Raw genomic sequence first — 26,461 nt, 5'->3', positions numbered from 1 at the left:
TCTCTCCATTGCTCCTTTTACTCTGCAGAGCCACTCGTGTGTTTATGTCTCGCTGGTAAAGAATGCACAGGTGAATGCTGGATGCGTGTTGGAGGAATTACGAATCTGGAGCAAGATGTGTCGCGCACTGATTCTCTGAGAGAAACATACTGTATTCCAGAGGGAGCAAGTCTAAGGAGATCCAGCCATTTCCCTCTCTCTCTCTTTCCCAACCCCTCTCTCCCGCTACCGTTCTCCCGTTCTCTCCCTCTGTCTCTCTCTCTCTCCCCCTCCCTCCCTCCCTCTCTCCCTCTGTCTCTCTCTCTCTATCCCTCTATCCCTCCCTCTCTCCCTCTGTCTCTCTCTCTCTATCCCTCTATCCCTCCCTCTCTCCCTCTCTCCCTCTCTCTATTCCTCTATCCATCTGAACAGACACTCTAGGGACACTTTAAAAAGATTGCACCGTGCTGGAACAGAATACTGAATTACAAACGTTTGCGGTCTAAAAGCAAGCTTGTTATGATGCCATACTTTGTGTATGTGTGTGTCTGTGTCTGTGTGTGGTGTGTGTGTGTGTGGTGTTTGTGCGTGTCTGGTGTGTAGTGTGTGTGGTGTGTGTGCATGTGCGGTGTGTGTGATGTGTGTGTGTGTGCGGTGTGTGTGTGTGGTGTGTGTGTGTGGTGTGTGTGCGTGTACGTTGTGTGTGTGGTGTGTGTGTGTGTGTGGTGTGTGTGGTGTGTGTGATGTGTGTGTGCGTGTACGTTGTGTGTGTGTGTGTGGTGTGTGTGTGTGTGGTGTGTGTGATGTGTGTGTGTGTGGTGTGTGTGTGCGTGTACGTTGTGTGTGTGTGTGTGGTGTGTGTGGCGTGTGTGTGTGTGATGTGTGTGTGGCGTGTGTGTGTGTGATGTGTGTGTGTGTGTGGTGTGTGTGTGTGAGCATAGGGGGCCTTGCACACGTCTCACTTCCATCCCCGAGGCGAGAAGTTCTCTTCAATCAGTGTTTTCTGAAAACAGGCCTTGTCTTAGTCAAGTTGCAAATCTCATCCAAAAACCGCCAGGCTTCTCTCCCCAAATGTGACAGATCATATGGGCTTGCTCTTGGAATGATCAGGAGGTAGTTCTCTCAGCATAGATAGAAAGGACTTGATTGAACAAAAGCCTAACTTGCCAAATCCCAAAATAAACTCAACACTCACAGAAGGCTTAGCCACATGGTTCAAAAGAGCAACATTAGACTAAAATATGGTTTCTACATGTGCTGTATGTGTACCTTCTATTAAGTCTATATCTATGATCCAGACCAACTGTATACATTATGGGCTATCGAAATAGCCAAAGCAGCAATATGTCACTTTTTGGGCGACCTGACCAAATTCACATAGAAATGTGTGTTATAGAGCTGTCATTCTCAAAGAAGTCTAAGAAGCGGTAGATCTATTCTACGTGTGCTATTTCTTAAGTTTCGTTTTGCGTCTTTAACTTTCAGTTTTGTACACCAGCTTCAAACATGCTGAAAATACTATATTTCTGGTTATGGAAAATATATTTCACAACGGTTTAGATGATACAATGATTCTCTACACTATATTTATTTGTTTTGTCACATAACCTAAAATTAGGCAAATTATTAGAATTTTAGCAAACAGGAAATAGAGGAGCGATTTCTGCATAGTACATTTTTAAGAAAATGCAGTTTATGCCAGTCACTCATACAGGACGAGCAGAAGGAGAAAGAGAGGAGAAAAAAAAGAGAGCCTGAGGGTGACAGCTACCCCGGGGAGGGAGAGACTTCAAAGCGCCAGGCTGTCACCTCTAACGCTTGACCTTTGACCTTTAACAATCAGCCAATCAGCCGCTGTGACCAGACATCATATTACCCAATCTCTGCATCCCCCAAAAATGTTACTTCTACACTAATCTCTTTTTTTTCTCTCCATTTAAATGTGCATTATGCAGACTGTAGTCTCGGGTGCACTATTCAAAGATCACATGAATAAAAAAATAAAAAGGGTGCTTCTTTGGACCCAAAAAGGAAAAAGAAGAAGAAGGGGACAGAAGACAGGAAGTGTGGGGCCAAGAATGTGGTTGTTTGAGGATGCGATAGGTCCCCTCCCGAGATCTGCATCATAATTATTATTATTTTTTAAATCCTCCAGTAATAAAAAAGAAACCTTAAAAGGATTATAGTTAAATAAACAGGGCCGGGCCTGGGGACAAGACGCGCCAGGCTGATGAAATCAGATGCTATCTGCCAGGTAAGACAGGTCCACACGACAACAAGAAGAATCATCTCTGGGCTCTGCTCAATTATTAGGGATTTACATACATTTGTCTCCCCAGGATGCTCGCTCCCCGAAAAGTGGCACGAAGTTCAATTCTCTCGGCAGCAGCTGATAAGACTTTAGAGAAAACAAACCTGAAACTGCCTGAATGTCATCGCCGGGATCTAACCTCCTTCCACTATCAGTCTGATGGGATCTAATCTCGTCGGGGTTTATCATCACAAACAATATGGCTGCGGATTATCATAATTGAAAACGATACATTTTTTGGTAAGGGAGCACTATTTTCCTCACGCTCGGTGGCTAAAGAGATATGTAGAGATATTTGGAGATTAACGATACAGGCGACAAAAGGGGATAGGCTTGTCGTGTGGCACTAGGCTGTTTAAGGCCACATTAGGATACACACACACACACACACACACACACACACACACACACACACACACACACACACACACACACACACACACACACACACACACACACACACACACACACACACACACACACACACACACACACACACACACGCAAAGGATCTGATATGTGAGAGCTGGTGCTGGCTGGTGTTCAGGTCTGCGTTTAAGTGGTTGTGGGGTAGGTGATGTCTGTGAGGTTATGACTCCCCAGGGTCCAGACTGAAATCTGATGAGCCAGGTAGAGCATAAACACCTGGTTTCATTAGCATAATTCAAGACGCTCCTTGGGAGGGGGGCTGGATTGGAACCTGTAACCACGCCGGCTCCTCTTTTGTTCCTGTGATACACATCAGTCAACAAGATTCTCTGTACTTTGGCTAAGGTTGCAAAGGACACCTGCCACCAACAATGCCTCTGTCCCATGATATCAGCTCCCTGTCCCTTGGAGACAGGGCCGCCCATTCTGCTGCCGTCATTGTGCTGTCACAAGTCAACTGACAGTCACATATGCATTCTCATTCAACCATGTCCCTGCGGTGACATGTCTAAATCCTAAAATGTGTTAGACACGGTGAGAGAGAGGGACAGAGAGAGAGAGAGAAATAGAGAGATAGAGAGAGAGAAATAGAGAGATAGAGAGAGAAATAGAGAGATAGAGAGAGAGAGAGAGAGAGAGAGAGATAAATAGAGAGATAGAGAGAGAAATAGAGAGAGAGAGAAATTGAGAGAGAGAGATAGAAATAGGGAGATAGAGAGAGAGAGAGAAATAAAGAAATAGAGAGATAGAGAGAGAGAGAGAAATAGAGAGAGAGAGAGAGAAATAGAGAGAGAGAGATAGAGAGAGCATAGGGAGAGAACAGCCCTCTTGGCACAGACGTCAGTTCAACGTCGAGTTTTGATTTACATTTGGTTGAGTTGTTAACTAATGTGAATTCAACGTGAAACCGACCCAAAATGTCACCCTGATTTAGGAGAAAATTTGGGTGACAGAAATAGGAAGTTCCCTTACATTGTTGATTTTTTTGCAAATCCAATCAGTTTCCCACATTAATTCAATGTCATCGCATTGCATATTTTTTTGGTTGAAACAATGTTGATTCAACCAGGTTTTGTCCAGTGGGAGAGGCCCTTAGTGAACTGGGTAAAATGTGGAATAGTGTAGAAGACAATGGTAAGATTATAATTAATAGAACAGACTTGGAACCTCTAACCCTAGCAATTTGACTTGTAAACTCATTGGTACACCTGCAATGGCTGCCTGGTATTGTGATGAAAAAAATGTCCACGGTAATGTGGAATGTTCATTCAAATGATGCTAACTGATGTGGCTCATGCAATGGAATTTATTTTTTTGTAATGTCAGTTAAAGTTGATTCAACAAATCACAGCACAGATTGATGGGTACACTTCCTGCTTTTAGTTACTGCTTTTCATGTTTATGGGTTACACTCGCAACGGCCTCCACTCCACCTATTATGACATCACTGACTTGAAAGGGGTCGACCTTTCTATTCATTCCATTTCCATGGCTAAGACAATAATAGGCTGCACAGTGGCAGAGTAACTCAGTCTTTACTACGCTGTTGCACTCTAGGTAGCACACGGGCTGAGTTTCACTCTACCTCAAGGCCTTATGTGCAGTGTGTACTTTAATATTCTTTAACATGACTAATACGTGGTTATCCCTATGAGGGACAGTCAGCAGCTGAGAATGAATTTTAGGGCTGGTGTGTGTGTGTGTGTGTGTGTGTGTGTGTGTGTGTGTGTGTGTGTGTGTGTGTGTGTGTGAGAGTGTGTGTGTCTGTGTGTGTGTGTGTGAGAGTGTGTGTGTAAAGGTAAAGCCAGTGCACTTATCTCCCCCAGTCTTAATGCTGAGTGGCTCAAGCCAGTGGGGCACTCTAGGGCTCTTTGAGGAGCCCTTCTCATTCAAACAACATTGAGGCGCTTTGAAGTTGACCCCCATCCATGTGTCGGGGACAATTTTAAGGGTCAAATGAGGCAAAGAGTCCGTCTGTGCCAGCTCCTCCCAACACACACACACACACACACACACACACACACACACACACACACACACACACACACACACACACACACACACACACACACACACACACACACACACACACACACACACACACAAATCCATGACTTAACAGGAGTCAAACACGAGCCATCTAAGGATATCGTCCACTGTCGATACGTTAACACTTCCATTCTTCCTCTGGACAAACATTTTCTTGAACATGTGAGGGTTTTGGAAACATGAAAGAAATGTTAAAGGGAGGCTTTAGGGAACGTTGAGCCTTACCTGAGAGAACTAGATCAGATTCAGGTCTGATAGTCTAGAAGAGTGTGAGATGATACTGATCCATATAAGAATGCAAGCCAATGACCTTTGGATGCCCCCTCACACCCACTAAAGCACCCAGGAAACCAGTCCCACTAAGTGTACTATAATCTACTTGGCGCTGTCTTAGACAATGGTGGATGATGTTATGGGTGTGCCAAAACAAGACGTCCTGGCTCCTGACTTTCAACACTGCAGTGGCAAGCTGGATCTTAGCTGTATGAGGATGTCTAAGTCTTAACATGCAAGTGGTGATATGCTCCAATATGCTCCGTTCTGTGTCTGGGTCCCGCAAAAGCAAAGCAAAATAGCATGTTATAACACATATCGATAGCATGTTATAACACATATCGATAGCATGTTATAACACATATCGATAGCATGTCATAACACATATCGATAGCATGTCATAACACATATCGATAGCATGTCATAACACATATCGATAGCATGTCACAACACATATCGATAGCATGTTATAACATTTATCGATAGCATGTTATAACACATATCGATAGCATGTTATAACACATATCGATAGCATGTCATAACACATATCGATAGTATGTTATAACACATATCGATAGCATGTCATAACACATATCGATAGCATGTCATAACACATATCGATAGCATGTTATAACACATATCGATAGCATGTCATAACACATATCGATAGCATGTCATAACACATATCGATAGCATGTTATAACACATATCGATAGCATGTTATAACACATATCGATAGCATGTCATAACACATATCAATAGCATGTCATAACACATATCGATAGCATGTCATAACACATATCGATAGCATGTTATAACACATATCGATAGCATGTCATAACACATATCGATAGCATGTTATAACACATATCGATAGCATGTCATAACACATATCGATAGCATGTCATAACACATATCGATAGCATGTCATAACACATATCGATAGCATGTTATAACACATATCGATAGCATGTTATAACACATATCGATAGCATGTTATAACACATATCTGTTGTGTGTCAGTGTCCAAAAGTGTGGTGAGATTCATACTTTAAAGTATGTGGATAGTGGTTGTTTCAGTCAAACATGGTTGGCTGTAGTTGCCATAACAATAGTTGCCGGGCAGAACCGGCGGAATGAAGCAATGGAGCAACTCAAATAAAAGACGGCGCTCGTCAACAAACACTATAAAACCCTATCTGGGGACAGGTTTCTTGAGAGCGTGGATTGCCGTGTAAATGTTTGAGTCCTGTGCAATAAGAAGAAGTCGAGTTTAATCTGAATACTGATGAGCTTTTTCTTCAGACGGAATACGATGGAAGGTAGTGAAGACCATAATTATCACGACCACAGGAGGCTGGTGGTAGGAGCTATGGGAGGACAGGCTCATTGTAATGGCTGGAATGGAATAAAGGGAACTGAGTGAAACATGGTTTCATATGTTTGATATTGCTCCATTAATTAGATTCTAGACATTACAATGAGCCTGTCCTCCTATAGCTCCTACCACCAGCCGGATGGATTCTGTATTTCTCTCTCTCTCTCTCTCTCTCTCTCTCTCTCTCTGTCTCTCTGTCTCTCTGTCTCTCTGTCTCTCTCTCTCTCTCTCTCTCTCTCTCTCTCTCTCTGTCTCTCTCTCTCTGTCTCTCTCTCTCTCTCTCTCTCTCTCTCTGTCTCTCTGTCTCTCTGTCTCTGTCTCTCTGTCTCTCTGTCTCTCTGTCTCTCTCTCTCTCTCTCCCTCTCTCTCTGTCTCTCTGTCTCTCTCTCTCTCTCTCTCTCAGGAGTGACAGAGGAGCAGAGACACCGCAACGGGTTGATGCTGTGTTAATGTGTGGATGTAAGGAGAATGGGGAGGTGTGGTTGAGACGAGACTGAGGACAGACAGCCGTCAGTAAGAGTGAAGCTCGTGGAGATTATACTGCCTTTCAATTGGCTAAACAGGGCTGAGCCACACCGGACACACAAAATCTATGTAACCCTACTCAGTCAACATCTGCCTTAGACTAAATGGTAAAAGCTACCTCAGCTACCAGGAGTTCTGACTTTTAAAGACGTATTTATCTAATTCATTGCTAATAGCTTCCCACTACCAATGATGGGTAGCTCCGGTATCAGTCAGCCTTGAGTCTAGGCAGAGTCTCAGGAAGCAGCTGCAGAGCTATAGCTATATCTCCTGCACCAGGAGGCCCATCTCCTGCACCAGGAGGCCTATCCCCTTCACCAGGAGGCCCATCTCTGAGATAGACTACTGTAGCTGACTTTAGAGGCCCTGGTGGACACATTAAGGATTATTTGCATGGTGATAACACAGACAGGAGCTGCAAGGGGAGCGCTAAGCCCAGCCTCAAGTGAGCTCGCAGTTTAAATAGGTAGAGGCAGCTTGTGGTAAATACCGGAGCTACGACCATATGGGACGCATTGTTTTCACAGCATTTCGCCTGGTGGGTTGTGCTACACGTCACAGTGGGCGTAGATTTCAGCACACGTACAGGTACACACAATGTCGAGAACGAGCTCCATGTCCGGATCGTGTCATTTATTCAACACACTGCGTTCTGCCATATATGGAAAATATTAGCCCAGTGTTTCACCCAAAAGGATCAGACTTTTCTGTTTCCATTTAAATCAAATCAAATCAAACCAAATTTGATTTGTCACATACACATGGTTAGTAGATGTTAATGCGAGTGTAGCGAAATGCTTGTGCTTTACGCGCGCCGGAACCAGTGTCTCACTGGCTCTAACTTGGGGCCATGGCAATGCAGTTGGGGCTTTTCAGGCCACGTTTACATAACATTGGCTAAATGTGACAATTGGTTTACACCTTTTGATGGTTAACGCCTTCTCACAGTTTTTATTTAACATTTTTTATTGAACCTTTATTTATAACTAGGCAAGTCCGTTAAGAACAATATCTCATTTACAATGACGGCCTACCCCGTCCCTTCTCACAAAGCAACTGTTTTGATTATGTGGATGTTATTGATTCATTCTGCTCTTCAAAGGTCCTCACTGTCAGCCCTAGCTTTGGAAACAGTTTCCCTAGTAGAACATTAGGGTCTATAGACTAGTGGTGTCACGTCTGCTCCCCCCCCCCTGGCGCTTGAGGGCGCCTGGTTGCCCTGCATCACGCACTCCTATCATCCATTACGCACACCTGCCTTCCTTCGTCACGTGCATCAGTAATATTGGACTCACCTGGATTCACTCATCACCTGTTATCACCTCTCCTATATTTGTCAGTTCCCCAGCTCTGTTCCCCGCTTCTGCATTGATTGTTTTTTGTCTTTGTTTTCTTGTATGCTGACGCTGTTCCTGTCTCGTTCCATGTCCGTTCCTTACATTTAAGTCATTTAGCAGACGCTCTTATCCAGAGCGACTTACAAATTGGTGCATTCACCTAATGACATCCAGTGGAACAGTAGTGCATCTAAATCTTTTAAGGGGGGTGAGAGGGATTACTTTATCCTATCCTAGGTATTCCTTAAAGAGGTGGGGTTTCAGGTGTCTCCGGAAGGTGGTGATTGACTCCGCTGTCCTGGCGTCGTGAGGAGTTTGTTCCACCATTGGGGGCCAGAGCAGCGAACAGTTTTGACTGGGCTGAGCGGGAACTGTACTTCCTCAGTGGTAGGGAGGCGAGCAGGCCAGAGGTGGATGAACGCAGTGCCCTTGTTTGGGTGTAGGGCCTGATCAGAGCCTGGAGGTACTGAGGTGCCGTTCCCCTCACAGCTCCGTAGGCAAGCACCATGGTCTTGTAGCGGATGCGAGCTTCAACTGGAAGCCAGTGGAGAGAGCGGAGGAGCGGGGTGACGTGAGAGAAGGTTGAACACCAGACGGGCTGCGGCGTTCTGGATGAGTTGTAGGGGTTTAATGGCACAGGCAGGAGCCCAGCCAACAGCGAGTTGCAGTAATCCAGACGGGAGATGACAAGTGCCTGGATTAGGACCTGCGCCGCTTCCTGTGTGAGGCAGGGTCGTACTCTGCGGATGTTGTAGAGCATGAACCTACAGGAACGGGCCACCGCCTTGATGTTAGTTGAGAACGACAGGGTGTTGTCCAGGATCACGCCAAGGTTCTTAGCGCTCTGGGAGGAGGACACAATGGAGTTGTCAACCGTGATGGCGAGATCATGGAACGGGCAGTCCTTCCCGGGAGGAAGAGCAGCTCCGTCTTGCCGAGGTTCAGCTTGAGGTGGTGATCCGTCATCCACACTGATATGTCTGCCAGACATGCAGAGATGCGATTCGCCACCTGGTCATCAGAAGGGGGAAAGGAGAAGATTAATTGTGTGTCGTCTGCATAGCAATGATAGGAGAGACCATGTGAGGTTATGACAGAGCCAAGTGACTTGGTGTATAGCGAGAATAGGAGAGGGCCTAGAACAGAGCCCTGGGGGACACCAGTGGTGAGAGCACGTGGTGAGGAGACGGATTCTCGCCACGCCACCTGGTAGGAGCGACCTGTCAGGTAGGACGCAATCCAAGCGTGGGCCGCGCCGGAGATGCCCAACTCGGAGAGGGTGGAGAGGAGGATCTGATGGTTCACAGTATCGAAGGCAGCCGATAGGTCTAGAAGGATGAGAGCAGAGGAGAGAGAGTTAGCTTTAGCAGTGCGGAGCGCCTCCGTGACACAGAGAAGAGCAGTCTCAGTTGAATGACTAGTCTTGAAACCTGACTGATTTGGATCAAGAAGGTCATTCTGAGAGAGATAGCGGGAGAGCTGGCCAAGGACGGCACGTTCAAGAGTTTTGGAGAGAAAAGAAAGAAGGGATACTGGTCTGTAGTTGTTGACATCGGAGGGATCGAGTGTAGGTTTTTTCAGAAGGGGTGCAACTCTCGCTCTCTTGAAGACGGAAGGGACGTAGCCAGCGGTCAGGGATGAGTTGATGAGCGAGGTGAGGTAAGGGAGAAGGTCTCCGGAAATGGTCTGGAGAAGAGAGGAGGGGATAGGGTCAAGCGGGCAGGTTGTTGGGCGGCCGGCCGTCACAAGACGCGAGATTTCATCTGGAGAGAGAGGGGAGAAAGAGGTCAGAGTACAGGGTAGGGCAGTGTGAGCAGAACCAGCGGTGTCGTTTGACTTAGCAAACGAGGATCGGATGTCGTCGACCTTCTTTTCAAAATGGTTGACGAAGTCATCTGCAGAGAGGGACGAGGGGGGGGAGGGGGAGGAGGATTCAGGAGGGAGGAGAAGGTGGCAAAGAGCTTCCTAGGGTTAGAGGCAGATGCTTGGACTTTAGAGTGGTAGAAAGTGGCTTTAGCAGCAGAGAGAGAAGAGGAAAATGTAGAGAGGAGGGAGTGAAAGGATGCCAGGTCCGCAGGGAGGCGAGTTTTCCTCCATTTCCGCTCGGCTGCCCGGAGCCCTGTTCTGTGAGCTCGCAATGAGTCGTCGAGCCACGGAGCGGGAGGGGAGGACCGAGCCGGCCTGGAGGATAGGGGACATAGAGAGTCAAAGATATGTGTGTACTTGCTTCGTCTCTCCAGCGTCAACTCATATGACAAGTGGAACACTGGTGTCACGTGGAAAAGTAGTAATAGACATTGCAGGTTTGCTAAGCCTAACTACAGTAATGGAAGTTACTGTTTCATCGGGGAGCCACAAAGAAGTTTAAAAAATGCAATCGCTGAATTCATGATATGCTTTCTATTTCATGCAGCCACAGAATAGAAAGAAGCCAAACAAATGATTTTATACGAGACTTTCACATTGCTTAAAGTTAATAGATCTCATTAGTGCAAAGTAATGATACTGAGTAAGTAAGTATGACTCCAGCACAGTATGGTGGTTGGCCTTGTGTATAGTAATGATAGTGAGTGAGTAAGTATGACTCCAGCATAGTATGGTGGTTGACCTCATGTATAGTAATGATACTGAGTAAGTATGACTCCATCACAGTATGGTGGTTGGCCTTGTGTATAGTAACGATACTGAGTAAGTATGACTCCAGCATAGTATGGTGGTTGACCTCATGTATAGTAATGATACTGAGTAAGTAAGTATGACTCCAGCATAGTATGGTAGTATGGTAGACCAAGGACATTCAAAAATCAATCAGATTAAATGTTTTTAATGAAGCCAGCAATGCAAATAATTCATCTCAGGGATTGACATTATATAGGTATTATTGCATGTTGACTAACCAGTCACACTAAAATGAAATCTAGTCATGATCAGTGTCATATATTTCATTCGGGTGAGCTTAGTAGATTGGCTTGGTAGCGGCATTGACGTTGTTGGTTAGCATGCAAACCTTGACTTCACACATCGTTCACTTGTGGGAAAAATGGTCCAGCCTTGGTAGAGTAGCTAGCTGTTGTTAGTTTAAATAAAGCTAAATGATGTACTACTATAAAATTTAAACCCACTATAGCTTAAATTTAGGAATGAGATCCCAGGCGGAGTAGCTATTTCATTCCACACCTTGTACTCCGTGTCATTTGCCAAAGACTCTGGGAAATGACCAGGAATGACTTTGGCAAACGACAGGAGCGGCAAGGAGTAGAATGTTAGCGAAACAACTGGTACCCAGAAAACAGGCGGATGGTTCTCGGGTGAATGTGGACGTGCATCGGATGGCCCTTACACTTTGAAACCCACGCCCACCTTGAGGTATAGCACCACCCACCTTGAGGTATAGCACCGCCCACCGTGAGGTATAGCACCGCCCACCGTGAGGTATAGCACCGCTCACCGTGAGGTATAGCACCACCCACCGGCAAAAGAGTGTGTCCCTTAACGATAAATACTTATTAAGTAGCGGACCTTAGAAGTAGAAGTAGGCCTAAAGAACACTGATGATTAACTTGGTTTGTAAGTGATTTATCAGGTTGGAATATCTGATTTGAATCTGGTAGTTATTTATGTATGACCCCTGCCAGAGTCACTGTTAAATGTTCCCTCTGTTTTACACACACACACACACACACACACACACACACACACACACACACACACACACACACACACACACACACACACACACACACACACACACACACACACACACACACACACACACACACACACACACACACACTGACACACACACTCTTCCTCTGAGCCGTGGACCACAATTAAGGGCCGTGTCTCTGAATAACAAAAAAAGGCCCTTCCAACTCAGGTTTGCCCCAGGTGTTGTTTAGGCTTGGGGACATCAAAGGACATTTTTTTACCTTTCAGAGGCCCTCTCTGCTTAGGTAGTAATCCCAAACCATAATCTCTTTAAAACTGTAAAACACATTAGACTGACACCCTAAATCCACAAAGAAAAAGAGGGAGGTGGGAGGTGGGAGCGAGAGAGGGAGGGAGAGAGTGGGAGATAGAGGGAGGTGAGAGAGAGAGAGAGAGGGAGGGAGTGGGAGATAGAGGGAGGTGAGAGAGAGAGAGAGAGAGGGAGGGAGAGAGTGGGAGATAGAGGGAGGTGAGAGAGAGAGAGAGGGAGGGAGAGAGTGGGAGATAGAGGGAGGTGAGAGAGAGAGTGGGAGATAGAGGGAGGTGAGAGAGAGAGGGAGGGAGAGAGTGGGAGATAGAGGGAGGTGAGAGAGAGAGGGAGAAGGAGGGAGGGAAAGAGGGAGGGGAGAGAAAGTGGAGTTTTCATGACCTCTTCAGAGATAAGGCATCTGACCTACCAAAGAGCTGTGTGTTTAGCAGAAAATGGATAATATGTAGATAATGTGTTTAGCAGGAAGGGGAAAATGTGTAGATAATGTGTTTGCATTTCACATTTTTGGGGGATGTCTTCTGCAAGGGGCATAGTGGTTGATTCCAAAAGGAAATGTTATATAAACCAATGTTTTAAAAGAAGAGTAAATTGTGTTAACTGGGGGCTAGTTCTTCCAAGATGGTGCAGCAGTTAGACGTGTGTGTTATTGCCCCTACATGTACAGTTGAAGTCGGAAGTTTACACACACCATAGCCAAATACATTTAAACTCGTTTTTTTCCCCACAATTCCTGACATTTAATCCTAGTAAAATGTCCCTGTCTTAGGTCAGTTAGGATCACCACTAAATTTTAAGAATGTGAAATGTCAGAATAATAGTAGAGAGAATGATTTATTTCAGCTTTTATTTCTTTCATCACATTCCCAGGGGGTCAGAAAATTACATACACTCAATTAGTATTTGGTTGCATTGCTTTTAAATTGTTTAACTTGGGTCAAACGTTCTGGGTAGCCTTCCAAAAGCTTCCCACAATACCTTGGGTGAATTTTGACCCATTCCTCCTGACAGAGCTGGTGTAACTGAGTCAGGTTTGTAGGCCTCCTTGCTCGAACACTCTTTTTCAGTTCTGCCCACATATTTTCTATAGGATTGAGGTCAGGGCTTTGTGATGGCCACTCCAATACCTTGACTTTTTAATCAATTTTGCCACAACTTTGGAAGTATGCTTGGAGTCATTGTCCATTTGGAAGACCCATTTGAAACCAAGCTTTAACTTCCTGACTGATGTCTTGAGATTTTGCTTCAATATCTCCACATAATTTTCCTACCTCATGAAGCCATCTATTTTGTGAAGTGCACCAGTCCCTCCTGCAGCAAAGCACACCCACAACATGATGCTGCCACCCCCGTGCTTCACGGTTGGGATGGTGTTCTTCGGCTTGCAAGCCTCCCCCTTTTTCACCCATGCATAATGATGGTCATTATGGCCAAACAGTTCTATTTTTGTTTCATCAGACCAGAGGACATTTCTCCAAAAAGTACGATCTTTGTCCCCATGTGAAGTTGCAAACCGTAATCTGTCTTTTTTTATGGCAGTTTTGGAGCAGTGTCTTCTTCCTTGCTGAGCGGCCTTTTAAGTTGTGTCGATATAAGACTTGTTTTACTGTGGATATAGATACTTTTGTACCTGTTTCCTCCAGCATCTTCACAAGGTCCTTTGCTGTTGTTCTGGGATTGATTTGCACTCTTTGCACCAAAGTACGTTAATCTCTAGGAGACAAAATGTGTCTCCTTCCTGAGCGGTATGACGGCTGCGTGGTCCCACTTGCGTACTATTGTTTGTACAGATGAAAGTGGTTCCTTCAGGCATTTCGAAATTGCTCCCAAGGATGAACCCTACTTGTGGAGGTCTACAATTTTTTTCTGAGGTCTTGGGGGATTTATTTTGATTTTCCCATGATGTCAAGCAAAGAGGCACTGAGTTTGAAGATAAGCCTTGAAATACATCCACAGGTACACCTCTAATTGACTCAAATGATGTCAATTAGCCTCAGAAGTTCAGAAGCTTCTAAAGCCATGACATCATTTTATTGAATTTTCCAAGCTGTTTAAAGGCACAGTCAACTTAGTGAATGTAAACTTCTGACCCACTGGAATTATGATACAGTGAATTGTATGTGAGATAATCTGTCTGTAAACAATTGTTGGAAAAATGTATTGTGTAATGCACAAAGTAGATGTCCTAACCGACTTGCCAAAACTATAGTTTCTTAACAAGACATTTGTGGAGTGGCTGAAACATGAGTTTTAATGACTTTAATGTAAACTTCCAATGTAAATATTCAGTCTTTTTCCTTTTTTTGTTGTTGGATACATTTCATTATATTTCAATCTCTTTTTCCATTATCAAATTAAATATATCTTCCTGCATCCCGCCTCACCCTACTAGCTATTTAGTCATTGTTAGCCACTGCTAGCGGTCTTTACCTTTAACTCGGACACCTGCCGCTTTAGCCCGGATAGCCCGGAAAATACCTGTCAATCTGCACAGCGCGATATCAGCCCTGAGCATGTCGGACTGCATTTTACCCCACTACATCACTGGATTCCTGCCTGCATGCTCTGGACCATTACACTGGACCTTCGCAGTTAGCTAGCTGCTACCGAGTGGCTAACGCCCTTGTCCAGAACCATGCACCAGTTAGTCTCGAGCTAGCCTTGAGCTAGGCCCATTTCCCGGCTAGCAAACGAAGTACACCAACTATGATACCTCTCTTGCCAGTTGGCCTGGACCCTTTGTCGTCACGGAGCCCCGCCGATCCATCACGACTGATCTGCTGACGTAATTTGACTGATGTGCTCTCAACCAGTGGCCGTTGTTGGTGGAAGAAGGTGAGGACCAAAGTGCAGCGTGGTATGTGTCCATATTTATTCAAATGAACACGGAAATAACAAAAATACCAAAGAGAAACGAACGAAAACAGTTCTGGCTGGTGCAGACACACAACAGAAAACAATCACCCACGAAACACAATAGAAAACAGGTTTTAGGGTGTCTTTGACAGTGATGAGGGATGGTCGTTTGACCGCCGTGGACCCATAATGGACGCAGGCAATGAGGCAGTGGTCGCTGAGATCCTGGTTGAAAACAGCAGAGGTGTATTTAGAAGGCAAGTAGTCCAGGATGATATCTAAGAGGGTGCCCATGTTACGGATCTGGGGTTGTACCTGGTAGGTTCCTTGATCATTTGTGTGAGATTGAGGTCATCTAGCTTAGATTGTAGGACGGCCAGGGTGTTAAGCATATCCCAGTTTAGGTCACGTAGCAGTACGAACTCTGACAATAGATGGGGTGCAATCAATTCACATATGGTGTCCAGGGCACAGCTGGGAGCTGAGTGGGGTCTATAACAAGCTGCAACAGTGAGGGACTTATTTCTGGAGAGATGGATCTTTAAAAGTAGAAGCGCAAACTGTTACGGCGTAGACCTGAATAGTACGACAGAACTCTGCAGGCTATCTCTACAGTAGATTGCAATTCCTCCCCCTTTAGCAGTTCTGTCTTGATGGAAAATGTTGTAATTGGGGATGGACATTTCAGAATTTTTTGTGGCCTTCCTAAGCCAGGATTCAGACACTGCTAGGACATCAGGGTTGGTGGAGTGTGCTAAAGCAGTGAATAAAGCAAATTCAGGGAGGAGCCTTTGATGTTAACATGCATGAACCCAAGGCTTTTACGGTTGCAGAAGTCAACAAATGAGAGCACCTGGGGACACACAGGGCCTGGGTTAACCTCTACATCACCAGACGAACAGAGGAAGAGTAGGATGAGGGTACGGCTAAAGGCTATAAGAACTGGTTCTCCAAGTGCTTTGGGAACAGAGAATAAAAGGAGCAGATTTCTGGGTGTGGTAGGATCGATTCAGGGAAAAGTGTACAGACAAGTTTATGGTAGGGTGCGAGTATAGTGTGGGTAAACCTAGGCATTGAGTGACGATGAGAGAGGTTGCATTTCTGGAGGCGACAGTTAAGCAAGGTGTGGTCTCCGCATGTGTGGGGTGTGGGACAAGGGGGCTATCTGAGGCATGTTGAGCAGAAGTATGGGCTCCGGAGTAAAATAAAACAATGAGAGCTGCCCTTATATACAAGGCATATTGACATTAGAGAAAGGCATAAAGCAATCACAGGTGTTTATAGGGAGAGCTAAGACAACAACGGGTGAGACAACAATGGTTAAACAGGACAACAACAACGCAGATGGATCATCACCAACATCCACGACGCAGAGGCTGGTTGTTACGTTCTGACCTTAGTTTTTTTGTTATGTCTTTGTTTTAGTATGGTCAGGGTGTGAATTGGGTGGGTTGTCTATGTTAGTTTTTCTATGATTTGCTACTTCTGTGTTCCATAGAATATAACCACTTCTGGGAAAATTGGAAATCTCTAAAGAAACAACAACACGAAGAGTTATCTATCCAAAACAGAGATGTATGGATAAACCACTTCTCCAATCGTTTTGGCTCTATGACAAAGAACAGCAGAAACATATACAAACAACGTAATAATAATCAAATGTCAAATTTTTTCCAAATTACCATACGACAGACCACGTACTTACCCTGCACACCCTAATTGACAAACAAACAAACCAAAACAAAGGCAAAGTCTTCTTATGCTTTGTTGATTCAAAAAAGCTTGAGACTTGGCATGAAGGTCTGCTATACAAATTGATGGAAAGTGGTGTTGGAGGAAAAACCAACGACATCATGAAATCCATGTAAACAAACAACAAGTGTGCTTTTAAAATTGGTAAAAATCACACACATTTCTTTCCACAGAGCTGCAGGGTGAGACAGAGATGCAGTTTAAGCCCCACCCTCTTCAACATATATATCAATGATTTGGCAAGGGCACTAGAACAGTCTGCAGCACCTGGCCTCACCCTACTACAATCTGAAGTCAAATGTCTACTGTTTGCTGATGATCTGGTGCTTCTGTCCCCAACCAAGGAGGGACTACAGCAGCACCAAGATCTTCTGCACAGATTCTGTCAAACCTGGGCCCTGACAGTAAAGCTCAGTTAGACAAAAATAATGGTGTTAATTTTTTTTCTCCAGTTGACAGGACCACGAATACAAATTCCATCTAGACAGTGTTGCCCTAGAGCACACAACAAACGATACATACCTTGGCCTAAACATCATCGCCACAGGTAACTTCCACAAAGCTGTGAATGATCTGAGAGACAAGGTAAGAATGGGCTTCTACGCCATCAAAAGGAAAATAAAATTTGACATACCAATTAGGATCTGGCTAAAATCGCTTGAATCAGTGATAGTACCCATTGCTCTTAATGGCTGTGAGGTCTGGGGTCCGCTCACCAACCAATAATTCAAAAAATGGGACAAACACCAAATTGAGACTCTGCATGCAGAATTCTGCAAAAAATATCCTCCGTGAACAACGTAAAACACCAAATAATTATTTTAGATGACAAGCATGCCCAAATTCAACTGCCTGCTACTCATCCCCAGAAGATAAGATATGCATATTAGATTTGGATAGAAAACACTCTTTTTTTGTGGGAAATCTGGGAAATCTGAGGTTTGGAATATTTTAAGATTTATTATAAAAAGACCCTAAGGTTTGATTGTAAACATCATTTGACATGTTTCTACAAACTGTAATGGTACTCTTTTGACTCTTCGTCTGGATTTTGCTCTCGCGCCTTTGGAATAGTGAACTAAACGTGCGAACAAAACGGAGGTATTTGGACATAAATATGGACGTAATCGAACATTTCTTGTGGAAGTGGGAGTCCTGGGAGTGCATTCCGACGAAGATCAGCAAAGGTAAGTGAAGATTTATAATGCTATTTATGACTTTTGTTGACTCCACAATTTGGCGGGTGACTGCATGGCTTGCTTTTGTGGCTGAACCCTGTTCTCAGATGATTGAATATTGTGCTTTTGCCATAAAGCTTTTTACAAATCTGACACAGCGGTTGCATTAAGAACAAGTTTATCTTTAATTCTATGTAAAAAATGTATCTTTCATCAAAGTTTATGATGAGTATTTCCTTTTATTTGATGTGGCTTTCTGCAATTTCTCCGGATGTTTTGGAGGCATTTCTGAACATAGCGCCAATGTAAACTGAGGTTTTTGGATATAAATATGGATATAAATATGAACTTGATCGAACAAAAGATACATGTGTTGTGTAACATTGAGTCCTGGGAGTGTCATCTCATGAAGATCGTCAAAGGTTAGTGATTAGTTTTATCTATATTTCTGCTTTTTGTGACACCTCTCTTTGGTTGGAAAATGTCTGAATGATTTCTGTGACTAGTTGCTGACCTAACATAATGATATGTTCTGCTTTTGCCGAAAAGCCTTTTTCAAATCGGACACTGGTTGGATTAACGAGAAGTGTATCTTTAAAATGGTGTAAAATACTTGTATGGCTGAGGAATTTTAATTATGAGATTGCTGTTGTTTTGAATTTGGCGACTTGCAATTTCACTGGCTGTTGGCGAGGTGGGACGCTAGCGTCCCGAACGATGTATCAAGTTACAGTATTTCCTTTATAACACTTTTAATGACATCATAAAATAACAACCCATATGACATTATTATTCTTTAGCTCTTTTCTGACCATTCCCCACATTCTCCGTTAGGAATATTTTTCCAGTATTTTCTTTAGAATGTGTTAGAGTTTCAGTGGGAAAAAGTATCTGGAGACAAAAGTACATTCCTGTGTTAATTTGGAGAGGGACTTTTCTGGATCTCTGAAATTGAAATTGAATTGAATTGAGTGATAAAGTGAGAGAGAGTGAGAGTGAGAGAGAAACAGAATAAAAGAGAGATGGGAAGACACTTTCTCTTTTCTTCCCTCCCCTTCCTCTTCTCCCATATGTCATCAGAGGACTGACTCTTGTTTCTCAGTGACCCTCTTTAGTTTGGCCTGCTGACCCCTGCTGACCCCTGGCAAGCCGTGGTGAGAGGTGTCTGTCAATGTCTGAGAGTGGAGTGATGTTGGTGACGTTTCTGTGCAACAGACCAGAGCAATGACTATGTGTGGACAACATGCTGACCCGTCCTCTGTCCTCCCTAATGACTATGTGTAAACAACATGCTGACCCGTCCTCTGTCCTCCCTAATGACTATGGATTACTTGTCCTCTGTCCTCCCTAATGACTATGGGTGGACAACATACTGACCTGTCCTCTGTCCTCTGTCCTCCCTAATGACTATGGGTGAACAACATACTGACCTGTCCTCTGTCTTCTGTCTTCTGTCCTCCCTATTGACATTTAAGCGTTTTGACCCTTGCAAGGCTGCCGGCCCAGACGGCACCGCTAGCCGCGTCCTCAGAGCATGTGCAGACCGGCTGGCTGGAGTGTTTACGGACATATTCAATCTCTCCTTATCCCAGTCTGCTGTCCCCACTTACTTCACGATGTCCACCATTGTTCCTGTACCCATAAAAAGGTAACTGAATTAAATGACTATCGCCCGTAGCACTCACTTCTGTCATCATTAAGTCCTTTAAGTCCTTTGAGAGGTTAAGGATAATTTCACATCTACCTTACCTGTCACCCTAGACCCACTTCAATTTGCTTACCGCCCCAATAGATCCACAGACGATGCAATCACCATCGCACTGCACTCTGCCCTATCCCATCTGGACAAGAGGAGTACCTTTGTAGGAACTCTGTTCCTTGACTATAGCTCAGCATTCAACACCATAGCACCCTCCAAGCTCATCATTAAGCTCGGGGTCCTGGGTCTGAACCCCGCGCTGTGCAACTGGGTCCTGGACTTCCTGACGGGCCACCCCTAGGTGGTGGGCCACCCCACTTCGCTGATCTTCATCACAGGGGCCCCACAAGGGTGTGTGATCAGCCCCCTCCTGTACTCCCTGTACACCCATGACTGCGTAGCCATCAACTACCCGAGCCACGGCCTGATCACCCGCTATCATCCAGAAGACGAAATCAGTACAGGTGCATCAACCTGGGACCCAGAGACTGAAAAACAGCTTCTATCTCAAGGCCATCAGACTGTTAAATAGCCATCACTAGCTCGGCTTCCCCCCGGTTACGGAACCCTGCACATTAGAGGCTGCTGCCCTATATACATAGACTTGGAATCACTGGCCACTTTAATAGTGAAACACTAGTCACTTTAATAATGTTTACATACTGCTTTACTCATCTCATATGTATATACTGTATTCTATTCTACTGTATTTTAGTCAATGCCACTGCGACATCGCTCAATCTAACATTTATATATTTCTTAATTCCATTATTTTACTTTTAGACGTGTGTGTATTGTTGTGAATTGTTAGATACTAGTCCAGTGTTGGAGCTAGGAACACAAGTGTTTCGCTACACCTGCAATAACATCTGCTAAATAAACAAAAAAAGAAACGTCCCCTTTTCAGGATCCTGTCTTTCAAAGATAATTAGTTAAAGTCCAAATAACTTCACAGATCTTCATTTTATAGGGTTTAAACACTGTTTCCCATGCTTTTTAAATGAACAATAAACAATTAAATAACATGTACCTGTGGAACGGTCGTTAAGACATTAACAGCTTACAGGCAGTAGGCAATTAAGGTCACAGTTATGTATGACACTAAAGATGCCTTTCTACTGACTCTGAAAAACACACAAAAAAAAGATGCCCAGGGTCCCTGCTCATCTGGGTGAATGTGTCTAAGGCATGTTGCAAGGAGGCATGAGGACTGCAGATGTGGCCAGGGCAATAAATTGCAATGTCCGTACTCTGAGGCGCCTAAAACAGCGCTACAGGGAGACAGGACGGACAGCTGATCGTCCTCGCAGTGGCAGATCACGTGTAACAACACCTGCACAGGATCAGTACATCTGAACAACATACCTGCAGGACAGGTACAGGATGGCAACAACAACTGCCCAAGTTACACCAGGAACACACTATCCCTCCATCAGTGCTCAGACTGTCTGCAATAGGCTGAGAGAGGCTGGACTGAGGGCTTGTTGGCCTGACCAGACATCACCGGCAACAACGTCACCTATGGGCACAAACCCACCGCTGCTGGACGATGCAAGACTGGCAGAAAGTGCTCTTCACTGATGAGTTAAGTTTTTGTCTCACCAGGGGTGATGGTCGGATTTGCATTTATCGTCGAAGGAATGAGCGTTACACCGAGGCATGTACTCTGGAGCGGGATCGATTTCGATGTGGAAGGTCCGTTATGGTCTGGGGCGGTGTGTCAAAGAATCATCGGACTGAGCTTGTATTCATTGCAGGCAATCTCAACGCTGTGCGTTACAGGGAAGACATCCTCCTCCTTCATGTGGTACCCTTCCTGTAGGCTCATCCTGACATGACCCTCCGGCATGACAATGCCACTAGCCATACTGCTTGTTTTGTGCATGATTTCCTGCAAGACAGGAATGTCAGTGTTCTGCCATGGTCAGCGAAGAGCCCGGATCTCAATCCCATTGAGCACGCCTGGGGCCTGTTGGATTGGAGGGTGAGGGCTGGGGCCATTCCTCCCAGAAATGTCCGGGAACTTACAGGTGCCTTGGTGGAAGGGTGGGGTAACATCTCACAGCAAGAACTGGCAAATCTGGTGCATTCCATGAGGAGGAGATGCACTGCAGTACTTAATGCAGCTGGTGGCCACACCAGATACTGACTGTTACTTTGATTTTGACCCCCCCATTGTTCAGGGACACATTATTCCATTTCTGTTCGTCACATGTCTGTGGAACTTGTTCAGTTTATGTCTCAGTTGTTGAATCTTGTTATGTTCATACAAATATTTACACATGTTATTAAGTTTGCTAAAAATAAATGCAGTTGACAGAGGACGTTTATTTTTTTCCTGAGTTCATGTGTATGTGACCAATAAAATTTGATTTGAATTAATGACTATGCGGCAGTCCACCCATCCACACAAAGTTTCAAATACTTTGTTTCTTTCACACACACACACACACACACACACACACACACACACACACACACACACACACACACACACACACACACACACACACACACACACACACACACACACACACACACACGCAGACGTGACTCAACACACGCAAACACACACTCTACCCCCCCTTCCCTTCCCCACCACACTACACTACCTATGCCCTTGCCCACTACACTACCACCCTGCCCTTTTCCACCACACTGCACTACCCCCCCACCCTTCTCCACCACACTACACTACCCTCCCGCCCTTCTCCACACACACCAATCCCACACACAGTGTTCAACTTCCTCTAAGCCAAAAAATTCTCTAGGTGTACAAATTATTCAATTCCTCCAGCTCCCTGCTTCTCCCCACCATGACCAGCCAAGCAGCCAAGACATATTACAATCAATTCCAATAGCTAAATTGGGCCGTAAAGTGGCGTGTTGAAGGCAGCGGTGCTTTGACTTCCATCTGAGCATGAAGCACTTACCCTCTGCCCATCTGGAAGCAGCTAGCAACAGGCAGACAGGCAGACAGACAGACAGACAGACAGACAGACCGACAGACAGACAGACAGACAGACAGACAGACAGACAGACAGACAGACAGACAGACAGACAGACAGACAGACAGACAGACAGACAGACAGACAGACAGACAGACAGACAGACCGACAGACAGACAGACAGGCAGGCAGACAGACCAACATACAGGCAGGCAGACAGGCAGACCAAAAGACCAACAGGCAGGCAAACAGGTAGACAGGCAGACAGACAGGTCTAGCTCTCTGTGCCGTCACCTCACACAATAACTCTCCCCAACTCCAAACTCACTCAGCTCAGTCGCACTGTAAAGAGAGTGAGAGAGAGAGGAGTAAGACCGATAGAGAGAGAAGGGGAGAGAGAGACAGAGAGAGTGAAAGAGCGAGAGAAGGAGTAAGACAGATAGAGAGAGAGAGAGAGAGAGAGAGAGAGACAGAGAGAGAGAGCGAGAGAGAGACAGAAGGAGTAAGACAGAGAGAGAGAGACAGAAGGAGAAAATAAATAATAAAGAAGACAGTCCTGTTTACCTCAGAGTTTTATTTAATGAGCATGATGCACGCAAGGTGTTCTCGTAAATCACCACATGGTTTACAAACTCAATAAGTAAGGGCTTCCTGTTAAAACCAGGCAACGCAGACCTAAATTATTAACGAAGCTTGGGGCCCCCAGAGGCACAACTTTGATGATGTTATAAACAGGGGAGAGGACAAGGTGCTCCCTCAGCAAAAGATTATGGACCCCTAATTATCCAGCCTCCAAGAGAGAGAGAGAGAAAACGAGTGATGTGCATCTAAGCCTGACCCATTCTTACTCGCCTCCATTTTTTTCTCACACTGAACAGAGATGATTGAGAGGGGAGGAGCTAAGGGAGCCATTTAAACCAATCACTGGAGGGTAATAGATTGTGAACTACACTGTAGGTTATATTCACTGAGTGTACAGACATTAGGAACACCTGCTCTTTCCATGACATAGACTGAACAGGTAAATCCAGGTGAAAGCTATGATCCCTTATGATCTCTTGTTAAATCCACTTCAATCAGAGTAGATGAAGGGGGAGGAGACGGGGTTAAAGAAGCCTTGAGACAACTGAGACATGGATTGGGTATGTGTGCCATTCAGAGGGTGAATGGGCATGACAACATATTTAGTAGATGCCTGGTGCACCGGTTTGAGTGTGTCAAGAACTGCAATGCTGCAGGGTTTTTCTCACTCAACAGTTTATTGTGTGTATCAAGAATGGAAAGGATGGTGAACATGGGCCGGCATCCCTATGGAACGTTTTCGACACCTTGTAGAGTCCATGACAAATTGAGGATGTTCTGAGGGCAAAAAAGGGTGGAACTCAATGTTAGGAAGGTGTTCATCATGTTTTATTCTCCCAGTGTAAGTTTTGCATTGACAGAAAGAGAAGTGATTGATAACTTAGTTTTGTGATAGACAAATATGTCAAGGGAGGACTTGTGGATATCGGTGTGTGTGTGTGTGTGTGTGTGTGTATGTGTCAATTTTGAGCATTTTTAATGAGGTGTGTGTGCATACAAAGTTCCTCCTCTGACAGCGTTTCTATCCCCTCACAGGATAAATTTGTCTCTGGGCAAAATGTATTTAAAAAAAAATCTAAATTCATGAAGCTTTGATTATCGCTGATGCAACATTAGTTGCCTGGAAAGTGGTAGGAAAAGTAAAAAGTAAAGGAAAACTGTGATGATTTGACTTTATTAACTAATAATAATATGACACCTAAGAGACCGTGCATCAGAAATAGAGGATAAATTACAAGTGGAAGTGCATGAGGAACATAAAAATCTCTTAGATTCAATTTATACAGTTGAAGTCAGAAGTTTATATAGGTTGGAGTATTTACATAGGTTGGAATCATTAAAACTCTTTTTTTCAACCACTCCACAAATTTCTTGTAAACAAACTATAGTTTTGGCAAGTCGGTTAGGACATCTACTTTGTGCATGACACAAGTAATTTTTCCAACAACTGTTTACAGACAGATTATTTAACTTATAATTCACTGTATCACAATTCCTGTGGGACAGAAGTTTACATTCACTAAGTTGACTGCGATACAAACAACTTGGTAAATTCCAGAAGATGATGTCATGGCTTTAGAAGCTTCTGATAGGCTAATTGACCTAATTTCAGTCAATTGGAGGTGTACCTGTGGATGTGGATTTCAAGGCCTACCTTCACACTCAGTGCCTCTTTGCTTGACATCATGGGAAAATCAAAAGAAATCAGCCAAGACCTCAGAAATAAAATTGTAGACCTCCACAAGTTTGGTTCATCCTTGGGAGCAATTTCCAAACGCCTGAAGGTATCACTTTCATCTGTACAAACAATAGTACGCAAGTATAAACACCATAGGAACACGCAGCCATCATACCGCTCAGGGAGGAGACGCGTTCAACATACTTTGGTGCGAAAAGTGCAAATCAATCCCAGAACAACAACAAAGGACCTTGGGAATATCCTTGAGGAAACAGGTACAACAGTATCTATATCCACAGTAAAACAAGTCCTATATCGACACAACCTGAAAGACCGCTCAGCAAGGAAGAAACCACTGCTTCAAAACCGCCATACTGTAGCCAGACTACGGTTTGCATTTGCACATGGGGACAAAGATCTTACTTTTTGGAGAAATGTAATCTGGTCTGATGAAACAAAATTAGAACTGTTTGGCCATAATGACCATCGTTATGCTTGGAGAAATAAGGGGAGGCTTGCAAGCCGAAGAATACCATCCCAACCTTGATGCACGGGGGTGGCAGCGTCATGTTGTGTGGGTGCTTTGTTGCAGGAGGAACTGGTGCACTTCACAAAATAGATGGCATCATGAGGCGGGAGAATTATGTGGAAATATTGAAGCAACATCTCAAGACATCATTCAGGAAGTTAAAGCTTGGTCGCAAATGGGTCTTCCAAATGGACAATGACCCCAAGCATACTTCCAAAGTTGTGGCAAAATGGCTTAAGGACAACAAAGTCAAGGTATTGGAGTGGCCATCACAAAGCCCTGACCTGAATCCTACAGAAAATGTGTGGGCAGAACTGAAAAAGCATGTGCCAGGAAGCGTGTGTGAGGAAGGAGGCCTACAAACCTGACTCAGTTGCACCAGCTCTGTCAGGAGGAATGGGCCAAAATTCACCCAACTTATTGTAAGAAGCTTGTGGAAGGCTACCCAAAACATTTGACCCAAGATAAACAATTTAAAGGCAATGCTACCAAACTTCTGACCCACTGGGAATGTGATGAAAGAAATAAATAATTCTCTCTACTATTATTCTGACATTTCCCATTCTTAAAATAAAGTGGTGATCCTAACTCACCTAAAACTGGGATTTTTTTTTACTATGATTAAATGTCAGGAATAGTGAAAACTGAGTTTAAATGTAGTTGGCTAAGGTCTATGTAAACTTCAGACTTCAACTGTATCATTAAAATGCTAATCTAAAGAGACTATAATACACTTTTGTCTAGGGAAATAGTACCTTCACAAAGTATTCATACCACTTGACTTACTCCCGATTTTGTTGTATTGCAGCCTGTTTCTAAGAGCTTTGCACACATGGAATGTAAAATATTTGCACATTATTCTTAAAAACATTCTTGTCATATTGATGTTGATCACTGCTTGACAGGCACTTTCAAGCAGATTTAAGTCAAAACTGTAACTCAGCCACTCAGGAACAATCACTGTCTTCTTGGTAAGCAAATC

Source organism: Oncorhynchus nerka, linkage group LG22, assembly GCF_034236695.1.
Source record: "Oncorhynchus nerka isolate Pitt River linkage group LG22, Oner_Uvic_2.0, whole genome shotgun sequence".
NCBI lineage: Eukaryota > Metazoa > Chordata > Actinopteri > Salmoniformes > Salmonidae > Oncorhynchus > Oncorhynchus nerka.
This window is presented reverse-complemented; position numbering follows the sequence as displayed.